Below are 12,176 nucleotides of genomic sequence, written 5' to 3'. Positions count from 1 at the left end.
GTTGTTGCAAATGGCAGGATCTCCTTTTTTTTAAGGCTGAAAAATATTCCATTGCATGTATTTATACACACACACACACACACATATATATATATATATATATATACACACACACACATATATACATATATATATATATATCACAATTTATTCATCTGTTGATGGACACTTAGGTTGTTTCCATATCTTGGCTCTTGTGAATAGAGCTGCAGTGAACATGGGAATGCAGATATTTCTTGGAGATCCTGATTTCATTTCCTTTGGGTATATACCCAGAAGAGGGATAAGGCTGACTGAAAACTGAAACTTAGCAAAAGTTTTGTTTTCTACTAACAAACATTTTTGAGCACCTCTGCTACGTACCAGAAACTAAGCTAGGTGTTTTACATACTCTTCCTTGTTTCTTCTCTAAAGATAACCTCATGAAAGAAGAGATCATCCCCATTTTATAGATAAGAGTGGCTCAAACAGTTCAGCTGAATTGCCCAAGGATACATATCTGAAAAGTTGTAATTATGGCCTACAAATTCAAAAAAATTGTACTCTGAGATACATGTTCTCGCCACTATTCCACACTAGAAAGAGGAGAAAACACCAAAATTGTTCATTGCTGGTGAAGTCAATAGTGCTCTATTATTCATTTTATTTAATAATGTGTGACTTGCACTTATTTGCTAAAAAGAATTAAATTGGCTTAGAGTCAAAGTTTCTGTTTTGATTACATCTACGTATAAAAGTTGTTTCAAAAGTCATTCTTTCTATTGTCCATGATGTACAACATTTTTAGTAAAATTGTAAAGATACTTTGAGGAACACTGGTTTCAAAACGAACTCTGTTTTCAACTCATATTCACCTTAACCTGGAAAGCACTTGTTCGGAGAGTCTTGTGACAGTATTTAATAACCATGGTTGATTCATTAATTAAAGTACGGACAACTGTTGACTATCCATGTGGGACTTTTCTATGATGCGGATTACCTGAGATGAATGTTAAATTCCATCCAGTACAGCTTCTCCCTACTTCATAACACATTTCTAGCTATCTCTCACTCCCTCCAGAATGTACACAAAGAACAAAATGCGCTTACGGAAAGCATAATTAGAAAAACTTGTCGCTCAAAGAAAAGTCACATGGTACACGGCAAGGTTAAGTACAAATAAGGCTAAGCTTAGTGAACTTCCTAGGCAGTGGCTTTCCTCCTTTCTCATGGATGGTGAGGTAAAACAGTAGGTCCACATTTTCTGAAATTATCAGATTATTATCTTCTATAGTGAATGAACTGCTCTTCACTAAGACTTGAGAAATGTTTTAATGTGAACTATGTTGCATAGAACTAGACTGGCTGTTCAGTGCTCAATAGCTTAGAAACCCTCCTCATTTATTTACACAACGACAAGTTCTAGCTAGAGCTGATATTAGATGAAGCACAATGACTGTGAGCTCATTTTGCCCTGTGGAAACAAAAAATGCTTCCCGGCTGATGTGGAGAGATTTGGAGTAAAAAAAAGATGGTGAATTTATATGTATTTATAGAATAAATACATACCTAATGAGACTTTTTAATGAGATTTTTCTTTCCCACATGAAATGTCATACCTTGCTTCTACGCAGTTAGTTTGCAAGCAGGCATAATTAGGTCCTCAAGTGCAGAAATTGCAGGTATCTGAAGGCCCGGACTTTGGCCATCTTAAGATTTCTCTGCTCCTTCCTTTGCTCCTCCCAACACTCCACAGTTTAAATTGATGCTGTGCCATGTAAGGAACTTTGCACTTACCTCGTCTCTGAGTGCAGTGCTATATTTTTCACATAAGAGGGACAGGTATTGTGTTAATCTCACCATGCCAACTATCAGGGCGCCATTTATCAGTCATGAAGGCCAAAATAAACAGTGGAAGATAACCATTTGGTCATATTATTTATGAGAATGACATCTTCGGATCGGCTGTCTGGAGTGTGGAAGCATGAAAAGGGGGTCCCATTTTGTGATCAAAGAATTCCTTTATGTTCAGAGCACTGTCGAGCAAATCATTTCTATCCCAGTAGCACTTAGGTGTATAGAAGCACTAGGAATATGGAGGAGGAAGAAAGGTGAGGGCACTGTCTCTGAAAACAAGCACTTAAACAAAAGCTTTAATTCTGAAATTGCTTCAGACTGAAGCTATGAGGAGTTTTAATCTCAGAAGGTGATGAAACCTATTACATAGCTCATGGGGAAGGGTTGCCAGGAGGGCAAATAGTGAAATGGCCATTTCTGAGCACTAAACAGGATGTGGGAATAAAGACATTGAGGTTTATCGCCATATCCACCAAGCACTCACGACACTGTGCCAAGGGCCCACAAAACTGTTTTGAGACCTTAAAGATTACTGCATCCAAAACAGAAAACCAAACTCATCAGATTGAAATTAGTGCTTAAGTAAACACAACAAAGTGTAAAATGTCAACTAATCTAATACAGCTCAACTTTTATAGTTATGTGAAAATGTACCCTTTAAATCATATGAACCTGTTCAGTATCCTTTAAAGGATAATCTTTAAATTTCTTTGATAAGAAAAATTACTTGTTTGATTTAAGGTGGACTGTAAGTACATTTTAACGTTTTCGATATGATGAGAAATGGGGCCTCCAAAAATAAGAATGATGAATAATTCTGTTCATTGGCCCAATCTTTAAATTCCAGACACCAATATGACCTCTCTTTTCTATATACCCCATTTTTTCTCCAAGAATGCTTTTAGCTTCATTTATCCTGATTGGGTCATTGTCACAATGTTCACTGGAAGAAAACAGGTTTATCTAGAGATGGCTACTGCGCCTTGCTAGGGACAGTCTGCCATGGAAAAGTTGCTGTAATTAGAACTGTTTCATTACATGAACTTTACACTACCTTGGAATTTATCTGGACAGCCTCTTCATTATAATGTAGGAGCACTTTCTGACCTGAATGGGTGAGCTTCACAAACACCTGCAGACACGGGTACTTGCCCTGACATTGGCAGTCCACACCACAGGTGAAAGACAGTCCATCCAGTCGTCCAAGATGTGCGTGTGGATGATAGTGCAGTTAGATTCTTCTCTCTTGAGTGCTTCAATTTGGAAAAAAAAAAATGATTTTCACCCCTAGAAAATTTAGTCCTATATTTCTAATGTGGTAACCCAAGGCATCTATTTCAGAGCAATGTAGGATGATTACAGAAGGCATCTAATGATTTGGGAGCATGGAGAAGCTTGCAATGGGACAAACAGCAGCAAAGTGCCAAGTTCCATCTCAATTAAGACCCTCCTTGCATATTTCACACTATAGATCAATGGTTTTCAAACTTCAGAATCACCTGAGTGGGTTTCTTAGAATGAAGAATTTGTTAAAACGTGGGTTCTATGATTTCACTCCCAGGGATTCGGGTTCAGTTATCCAAGTTGAGGCCCATGAATCTGTATATTTAATAATATTTAAGTTGCAGGTATTTGGAGAACCACACTTTGTGCAATATTATCCTAAATACCGTAACCACAAAGATTCACACTCAGAAATCTTCTCTCTCCTGCCTCATCATCTCAAGATGCACCCACTGGCTTGTCCTGGTGAAAATGTGCCTTTGGAAGAAGTCCAACCACAGGGCTCTTAGACAACATAGCGTCCGAAAGTTGTGGTAACAAGGTACAATTCCACTGTACTTCCAAAGAGGCAAATGCAAGTCATATGAGGAATCTCTCATTAGAAAACTTGCCATGTTTTTACTATTAGTAATTTCCTTAAGGTCAAGAACTATATCCTATTCATCTTTACGTTCCTCAAAGCATAAAGCACAATGCCTCTCACACAGTAGAAGCTCAATACGTGTCGTACTGAATTAAATTTTAAACATTCCTTGAGAATTTACACATGCACTGCATATACAGAATGTTACAGGTGCAATGAGACGGGGCAGACAAAATTCCTGCCCATGAAGACTTTGCAGTGGTGTTGAAGAGACAGGACACTTGTGTATAAAATAATTAGAGAACAGGTCCAAGATAAAGTAAACGAGAGTGAGAGGAAAGGCTCCGATTGAATGCACAGGTCCACCTCCTCATGTATCCTCACACTCACATCTAGGTGAGTCTTTGTGTTTACTTCCCTGCGCCTTAAACACAAGAAGTTAGATTAGCAAATTCTAAAGCCAGAATGTTTGAAAAGCCTTGTTTAGCTAGGTTCAGACTGCACTCTCATTAAGATCTTGGACTGTATGTAATCATTTTTCTTTATTAACATAACAAACTGAGACACACTGCATTTTAATATGATCTCAAGGCCCAGGGCATAAAAAAAAATCACTAGATATGGCCTTAGAGGAATAAAATACTGGGCAAGTGAAAATGCAAAAATGGAAAATAAGGTTCCTTCACAGGTTTAGCACTGGCCTGATTTTCACAAAATTAATTTCTCTACTTATTTAGACCAGGCATCTTAAAGTATTTAGAGTTGTCTGCCTTTCTGTGTTAGAACTTAAAACTCTCTAAATCCTAACCAAGTGCCAAACAGAGTTTGATTTGAACCTTCCTTGAGGATTTCAGGAAGCTCCAATATAGAGAGTGGGATATTCTTTCCTATGTACAAGGGCCAGGCCAGAGGCTTTCAGGTAGAACCAGGAATATATTTAAGGCTGAAACATTCAGCATGTTCTTTCAATAGTATTGTGTGTCTATTTGTCTACAAATAGACAAATTCCATCGTTTGATTGAGAAATGAGGGTATAAGGGAGTGGGGATAGGTATGAGCTACCCAAGCCTCTCAACTGTTAAGAAGCAAAACCTTCATCTTTTATGAAGCAAAACTATTCTCTGGTGGCACAAGATCACAAGGCGAGAGAGATGAGAACTCACCACTCTTAAACATTCCCTTAACTACTTCCAGCAAACTATTTCCAGAAATGCTTAGAAAAGTAAGTTTTAAATATGAGTAACAGTTTGGTACTAGCTTACAGAAGGTAACTTCAAACCATCTCCCAAATATATCACATTTAAAAAAAATCATCTGACCTGCACACATATGCACACACTCACACATTTATTGAACTTATGTAGATGTATGTAATGCAGATATAGATATATAGATGGAAAATGGAGGAACAGGAAAAGGAAGGTAGAAAGCTAGAATGAAGGCAAGAGTAATGTACAAACATGTAGCCTCCAGACCATAAGATCCCCTATAGTTATAAAAGCTGGGCCACAAATTTGGCTCTGAGCTTCCTAGCAGCCAAAGCAATGAAGGAAACACAACTAGATAAAAGATTCCTGGTGTCCACTGAATAAAAGCAAACTGGTTGATCAGGAGCAGAACAGATTCTCCTGCTGCTAATATCAGAGAGACAATTCCCCTGGAATCCTTCCAATGGTGGCACTGTGTGCTATAGTGGAGGATAACCTCCATATTATTGCCCTAACAATGGTAACTCAGGAGTGGTGGGAGATGAATCTGATATCAGAATAACAAAAGCAGGCCATACAGTTCCTTTCCTATGACCTTTTTCTTCACTGAACTCCTAGGCCTCCCTCTTCCCCTACCCCCTGGGCCTTCTGTTGCTCTTCGGCTAGCCAAAGGGGAGGTGTACCTTGCTTACCCCCTACCCAGTGCCACCCTCCTCCAAAGTACCCCATGTTGTGTGAGCCTGTCTCCAAAATTAAACAGCTCCTCTACAACCCTAATCAACACTCCCATCCTCCTCACTGCAGCAAACTTCAGTTAAGTATCAGGAGGCAAAGAGTCTTATATCAGAATGAATAGGCAGATTCTTTACTGGGTATATGACCTTGGGTATTCTACTTGGCCTTTCTGAGCCTCAGCTTTCTCATTCATAAAATGGAAGTTAAGTAATAAAATAATACTTCCATCATGGACTTGCTATAGGTTTAAATAGGATAAAATATAATATATATTTGACATATATATTTAATAAATGGTAACTTATTACATGTATTTACTAAGGAAACTACTTAAAAGGAAGAAAACTAATATTTATTGAGCAACTACTATGTGCCAGGTAGCTATTAGCAAACTCAAAAAACTCAGACTCAAAAAACTTTTGTTATGCTCATGCAAAAGCTCATGCTCATCCCCTTCCCTGGGATATCTACATGTTAAAGAAAGACTTTACTACCTACAGAAATATCTATTATGTGGACCATTGTTGAAAGAATTTTGAGATTGGAGGAGGGGAGCAGCAAAGGAGTATCTTCCACTTTCTTACCACCTCTTCCTCCACACCCAGTTGCCTCCCAGCACTGAGAGAGGAACAGGGATTCTGGAGAAACCAAAGCCAGCCTCCCCTCCCCTCCTCTACCACTGTGCTTGCACCTGATTTGAACTGGAAATTCTAGGTCTCCTCTCTCTGTTTCTTACCTGAGCATGAAGGGCTTTAGGATGGTTATTCCAAGCAAGAAGAACATCAAGAAGAACATTAGGACAGAGAAGCCTATCATTGCAAACCCTAGCAGCATGGCTCAGTCCTCTGCAGCACTGGATGGCAGCTTCCTGTGCACATCTGGCGGTTCTCCGTCATTGTAGTCTATGTTTCTCTTCCTCCCCAAGGTAGAAAAGGCTGTCCTTTGTGGGAAGAGGGAAGGAGATATTTCAGTAAGCTCATAAAGAACTGGGAACAGTGGTGATTATTCTGTGGAATATAGAAATATTGAATCACTATGTTGTACACCTGGAACTAGCATAGTGTTGTAGGTCAATTATACTTCAATTTTAAAAATTAAACAAATAAACTATTTGTTTTTAAAAGCCTAAGTTTAAATTCTAACATTTCTAGAAGAAAACATAAAACAAATCCTTTATGATCTTGGTGTAGGCAAATATTTCTTAGATACAACACACAAGCACAATCTGAAAGAAAACAAACTGGTAAATTGGACTTCATCAAAATTTTAAATTTCTGCTCTTCAAAAGACACTGTTAAAAGAATGAAAATCAAGCCCAGACTGGAAGAAAATACTGGGAAATCATTTATCTGATAAAGGACTTGAATCCAGAACACATAAAGAACTCTCAAACTCAGTAATGCCACACAATCCAGTTAACGATTTCAACAGCCACTTCAAAGAAGTTATATAAAGAGCAAATAAGCACATAAAAAGATGCTCATTAGTAACTTGTACATTAAAACCACACGGAGATACCATCTCACCCCCACTAGAATGGGTTTAACCAAAAAGACAGACAATACCAAGTGTTAGAGATGATGTGAAGGAACTGGAACTCTCCTACACTACTGATGGGCATATGAAACAGTATAACCACCTTGGAAAACAGTTGGTATTTCCTAAAAAAGTTAAACATATATGGGACCATATGACCCAGGTGTTCCATTCCTACGTATTTATTTACCAAGCAAACTGAAAGCGTATGATCATACAAAGACTTGTACACCGACGTTCATGGCACCCCATTTGTAAGGAGCCCAAAACTGAAAACAACCCAAATTTTTATCAACAAGTATAAACTCTTACATTCACACAATGGAATAATACTCAGCAAGAGAACTGATAAACACAGTACTCATGATGAACCTCAAAATAATTACGCTGAGTGAAAAAAGCCAAACAAAAGAGGACACGCTGTATGATTCCATTCCTACAAAATTCTAGAAAATGCAAACTTATCTTTAGTGACAGAAAGCAGATGAGCGGTTACCTGGGGGTTGGAGGAAGATGCAAAAGGACACAAGGAAACTTCCATGGTAGTAGGTGATGGATATGTTTTTTATCTTGATTGTGTGATGGTTTCACTGGTACACACACATGTCAAAACTTACCAAATGGCACACTTTAAATATGTGCCATTTGTCATATTTCAGTCATAAAGCGTTTTTTGACAAATGTTAAAAAAAAAAGTGGGAACATTTACCAACCCATGGGGGATGGAGGGATTATACCATTTGCCGCCCACCTGAGGGTTGTAATCAGGCTTGATGCAACACAATGAGATCTTATATTCAGAGCATGGTTAAAAGTCCATCTAAACAAGCTAAAATGATGTGTTATAAAATTTTTTTTTCATGTAACAAAACTAAGGAATGTTGCCTGGGTTAAGTCTTTAGAGATCTGTTTAATCAATGACTAGGAAAGAATTACCTATAAGTAGCTTTCATTCATTTTATGTAAATAGTGTTATAAACTTACTTATCTTCCAGGGAAATTGCATATTTCCCCTGAAAATGTTTTTTACATTCTTTTATGAATTCCATATGGAAAGAATGACTCCGCAAGCTCACATTTGGAATTAATAGCATCCTGAAGTAGGATCTGACTTGTTCTTTCATATCCAGCTGTTGAGAAGGCAGCACATCCACCACATGGCTTTCTGGCCCAGGGCCCAGTCCGTTCAGAACAGTGAGGGCCTCGCTGCAGGCGTCTCCCTCGCCCACCTCTCCTCTGTCCTCATACAGCTCCACACAAGTGGCCCTACGCCTCTTCTCTCCCTCTCTCTGTTCTGCTCTAGCAAAGGAGGTGATAAATTCTTTCACAAGGGGGCATCCAGGGATCAAAGTCCAAAACAAAGGTTGCCAACTGGTGACCCATGGACAGTATCCAGCCCACAGATGTGTTCTGTTTGGCCTTTTCTGTGTGTGTGGTTTTTTTTTTTTTTAATGTGGGATTCGTTGCTAACACTTTAAAAATCATGAAATTTCTCACAAAGATGCTGATTTCTACTTTTTTTTAAATAAATTTATTTATTTATTTTTGGCTGCATTGGGTCTTCATTGCTGCACGCAGTCTAGTTGCAGCGAGCAGGGGCTACTGTTCGTTGCGGTGAGCGGGCTTCTCATTGCAGTGGCTTCTCTTGATGCAGAGCACGGGTTCTAAGCACGTGGGCTCAGTAGTTGTGGCTCACGGGCTCTAGAGCGCAGGCTCCGTAGTTGTGGTACACGGGCTTAGTTGCTCTGCAGCCTGTGGGATCTTCCCGGACCAGGGCTTGAACCCGTGTCCCCTGCATTGGCAGGTGGATTCTTAACCACTGCGCCACCAGGGAAGCCCTGATTTCTACTTTTGAAAAAACATCACAAGGTCCACATTCCTGCCTATGAACAGCTGGCCAAGTCGAGTAGAGGCTGCCCCTGTGGACAAGGGTGTCTTCTCCAATCTGCAACAGTCCCACAACTTCCTGTGGTCACTGTCACTGATTTGCTATTCCCTGTTCAGCAGGCATTTGTGTCCTGGAGGTACTTCTATTTTAAGAAGCTTTACGAAATCTTAAGCCAAACAAATGCAGGGTAAAAATTCAGGGTCCATCAAGCTGTGTAAAAAGCTTACCAAATTCTGAAGGTGAGCAAAAACCCTGTCAAGGGAATCGTTTTCCTCCAAAAGCATATTTTATAGTTTATCTTCCATCCTTCCCCCTTTCTCTCCCTAATTCCCTTTCTCCCTAGCAGTATCTTCGAGTCCAAAGAGAGCGAAGGGAATGTCGGGCGATCCAGGGTATTCCAGGAGCCTGGTCTGGGAAGCACTGCTCTCAGGAGATTCTAACAGTGTCGTTATACTACTCTGGGAATCCAGGACCTGGTTTGGGGATTTTTAGTCTCCTTTGATATTTTACCTTCTATCATCCCACCCTCAGAGAATGGGAAGGCAAAAAAAAAAAAAATGTAACGAAAGTTAAGCCAGTATATTTTATAGTTTCTCAACAAATATGATAGCTTGATTAAGAGTTTTAGCCCTAAAGGAAGGTTTGGATATTTTGTAGGTTCCCAATACCCAACACCCAGCATTTCCCTCGTGTTCTGAAACTGGGCTTTTAGTTGCTTTGCACTGTAAAGTATCCGGAGGTTTATCATCAGATATCCATCAAATCCATGCACCAAGAGGGTGATTATGAGGCCTCTTTGCCATTTCTGACATATTGATTTAACATACCCAGTTATAACTGTATGATTTAACATACCCAGTTATAACTGACATAACTTAATTCTGATCTCATTTAGGAATAAGACAGACCTGGTAGTATAATAGACTATGTTTTATCTTTCTAATATTTCTGTCCAGTTTGTTTCAAGGCTTCATGAAAAGTTGACAACCTCAGAGACCTCTTGTGAAGAAGTTATTTCATGTTTGGAGGGAAAGATAATACAAAAGAATTGCTAAAAATGAATACACAGCTATATATTTTTAAATTTTATTTTTATTTTATTTTTGGCTGTGTTGGGTCTTCGTTGCTGCATGTGGGCTTTCTCTAATTGCAGGGAGGGGGGCTACTCTTCGTTGCGGTGTGCAGGCTTCTCATTGCTGCAGAGCACAGGCTCTAGGCGCACAGACTTCAGTAGTTGTAGTGCGCAGGCTCAGTAGTTGTGGCTGGCGGGCTCTAGAGCGCAGGCTCAGTAGTCGTGGCGCACGGGCTTAGCTGCTCCGCAGCATGTGGGATCTTCCCAGACCAGGGATCGAACGCATGTCCCCTGCATTGGCAGGCGGATTCTTAACCACTGCACCACCAGGGAAGCCCACACAGCTATATTTTTATTATTGTAATAATAATAGTCTTCTATTTCTCCAGCAAAATGGACTAGATACCCACTTTAACTGTAAACATAAAAATTCTGGTCAAAACTTAAAAAAAGAGTTTGAAATACTCAAAGGACAAAAACTATGTGAAATAGGAACCCAGAAGGGAAAGCAGACTGGAGTAAATTTTAACCTTGAGGACATTTGAAGAACTTGGTGACCTTGAGCTTCAGTCTCACAGTTTGGGGGTGGGGGGAGACACAGGGACAGGAGACAATGCCCAGGGCCTATCCAAGGTGTGGGAGGTAATGCTCTCCACAAGAGCTGCGACCCATAAGACCTTGTACTCAGTGTAAGGCTGAATTGGAAGTAGCCACCTCCCACACACAACTCCCTAGGAGACTGCAAGGAAAATACCTTACTCTAACCTGACACTGAGTACAGGAGGAAAACTATAATCTTCCCTGAGATTTCATAACCTTAAGGTGTTCCTTAAGAGAGTTTATAGCCAGAATTCACACTACCTGGGAAACCTAAAACCCTCAAGCTAAGAATTTCACTTAATCTTATCTCAAGTAGTTAGTGCCTTCTGGCAGCTGGCAGAAGCAAAGATATAAATTCTCTGGAGGAGATCACCTTCAACCTAGGTCTCGAAGGAATCCTATAAAGTTTCAAGGAGTATGTACTCTCATTCTAAAGTCATAAAGCACACAATAAGGACCTTGGAGTGAGAAAAAGCAACAGAATCAGATCCAAAAAAATACTTCAGATATTGGACAACATATAAAAATATATCTACAATATGCTTGAAGAAATAAAGGAGGGATTGGATATCAGAAAGAGCAAAAGACTCTAAAACATGACCAAGCCAATATTAAAAAGAACCAAATAGAATTTCTAGATATGAAAAATGAAATAATTGACATAAAAAGCTCAGTGGACGACAAGGACCTACTGTAGAGCACAGGGAACTATATTCAGTATCTTGTAATAACTTATAATGGAAAATAATTTGAAAAAGAATATATACATATAATATATATTATATATATATGTGAATCACTTTGCTGTATACCTAAAACATTGTAAATCAATTATACTTCAATAAAAAAATCAATGGATGGATTTAACAGTTGGATTAGATACATCTGAAAAGATAATTAGTAAATAGATGGATCTGCAAAATAAATAAAGTATATTGCTAAATATACTTTAGCTAAAGTATAATACAGAGATTTCTTTAATGGAAAATATTGAAGAAAGGTTAAGAAGCGTGGAAGATAGATAGAAAGGTTCTAACATAAAGTCTGTTCAGAATTCCAGAAAAAGAAGAGAAGAAAGCCAAGCAATATTTTTAAAAAAACAATAAAATTACAGAATTGCTGAAGACCCAGTCCACAGATTCCAGAAGCCAAGTGGGATAAAATAAAATGAAACCCACACCTATATCACAGAGATATTGCACAGACACCAAGACAAGAGAAATTCTTAAAAGCAGCCAGAGAAAAAGACAGATTAACTTCAAAGGAATGACAATTAGGCTGAAACCTTACTTCTCTATAACAAGAAAAGAAGCCAGAAGACAGGAATATTGTCAATATGCTGAGAGAAAACAGAACTCTATACTCAGCAAAAGTCTCTCAAGAATAAGTATGAAATAAAGGCATTTCAGACACACACAAGGCTGAGTTTGCCAT

The sequence above is a fragment of the Leucopleurus acutus genome (assembly GCF_964270905.1).
Source record: "Leucopleurus acutus genome assembly, chromosome: 5".
In the NCBI taxonomy this organism is placed as follows: Eukaryota; Metazoa; Chordata; class Mammalia; order Artiodactyla; family Delphinidae; genus Leucopleurus; species Leucopleurus acutus.
This window is presented reverse-complemented; position numbering follows the sequence as displayed.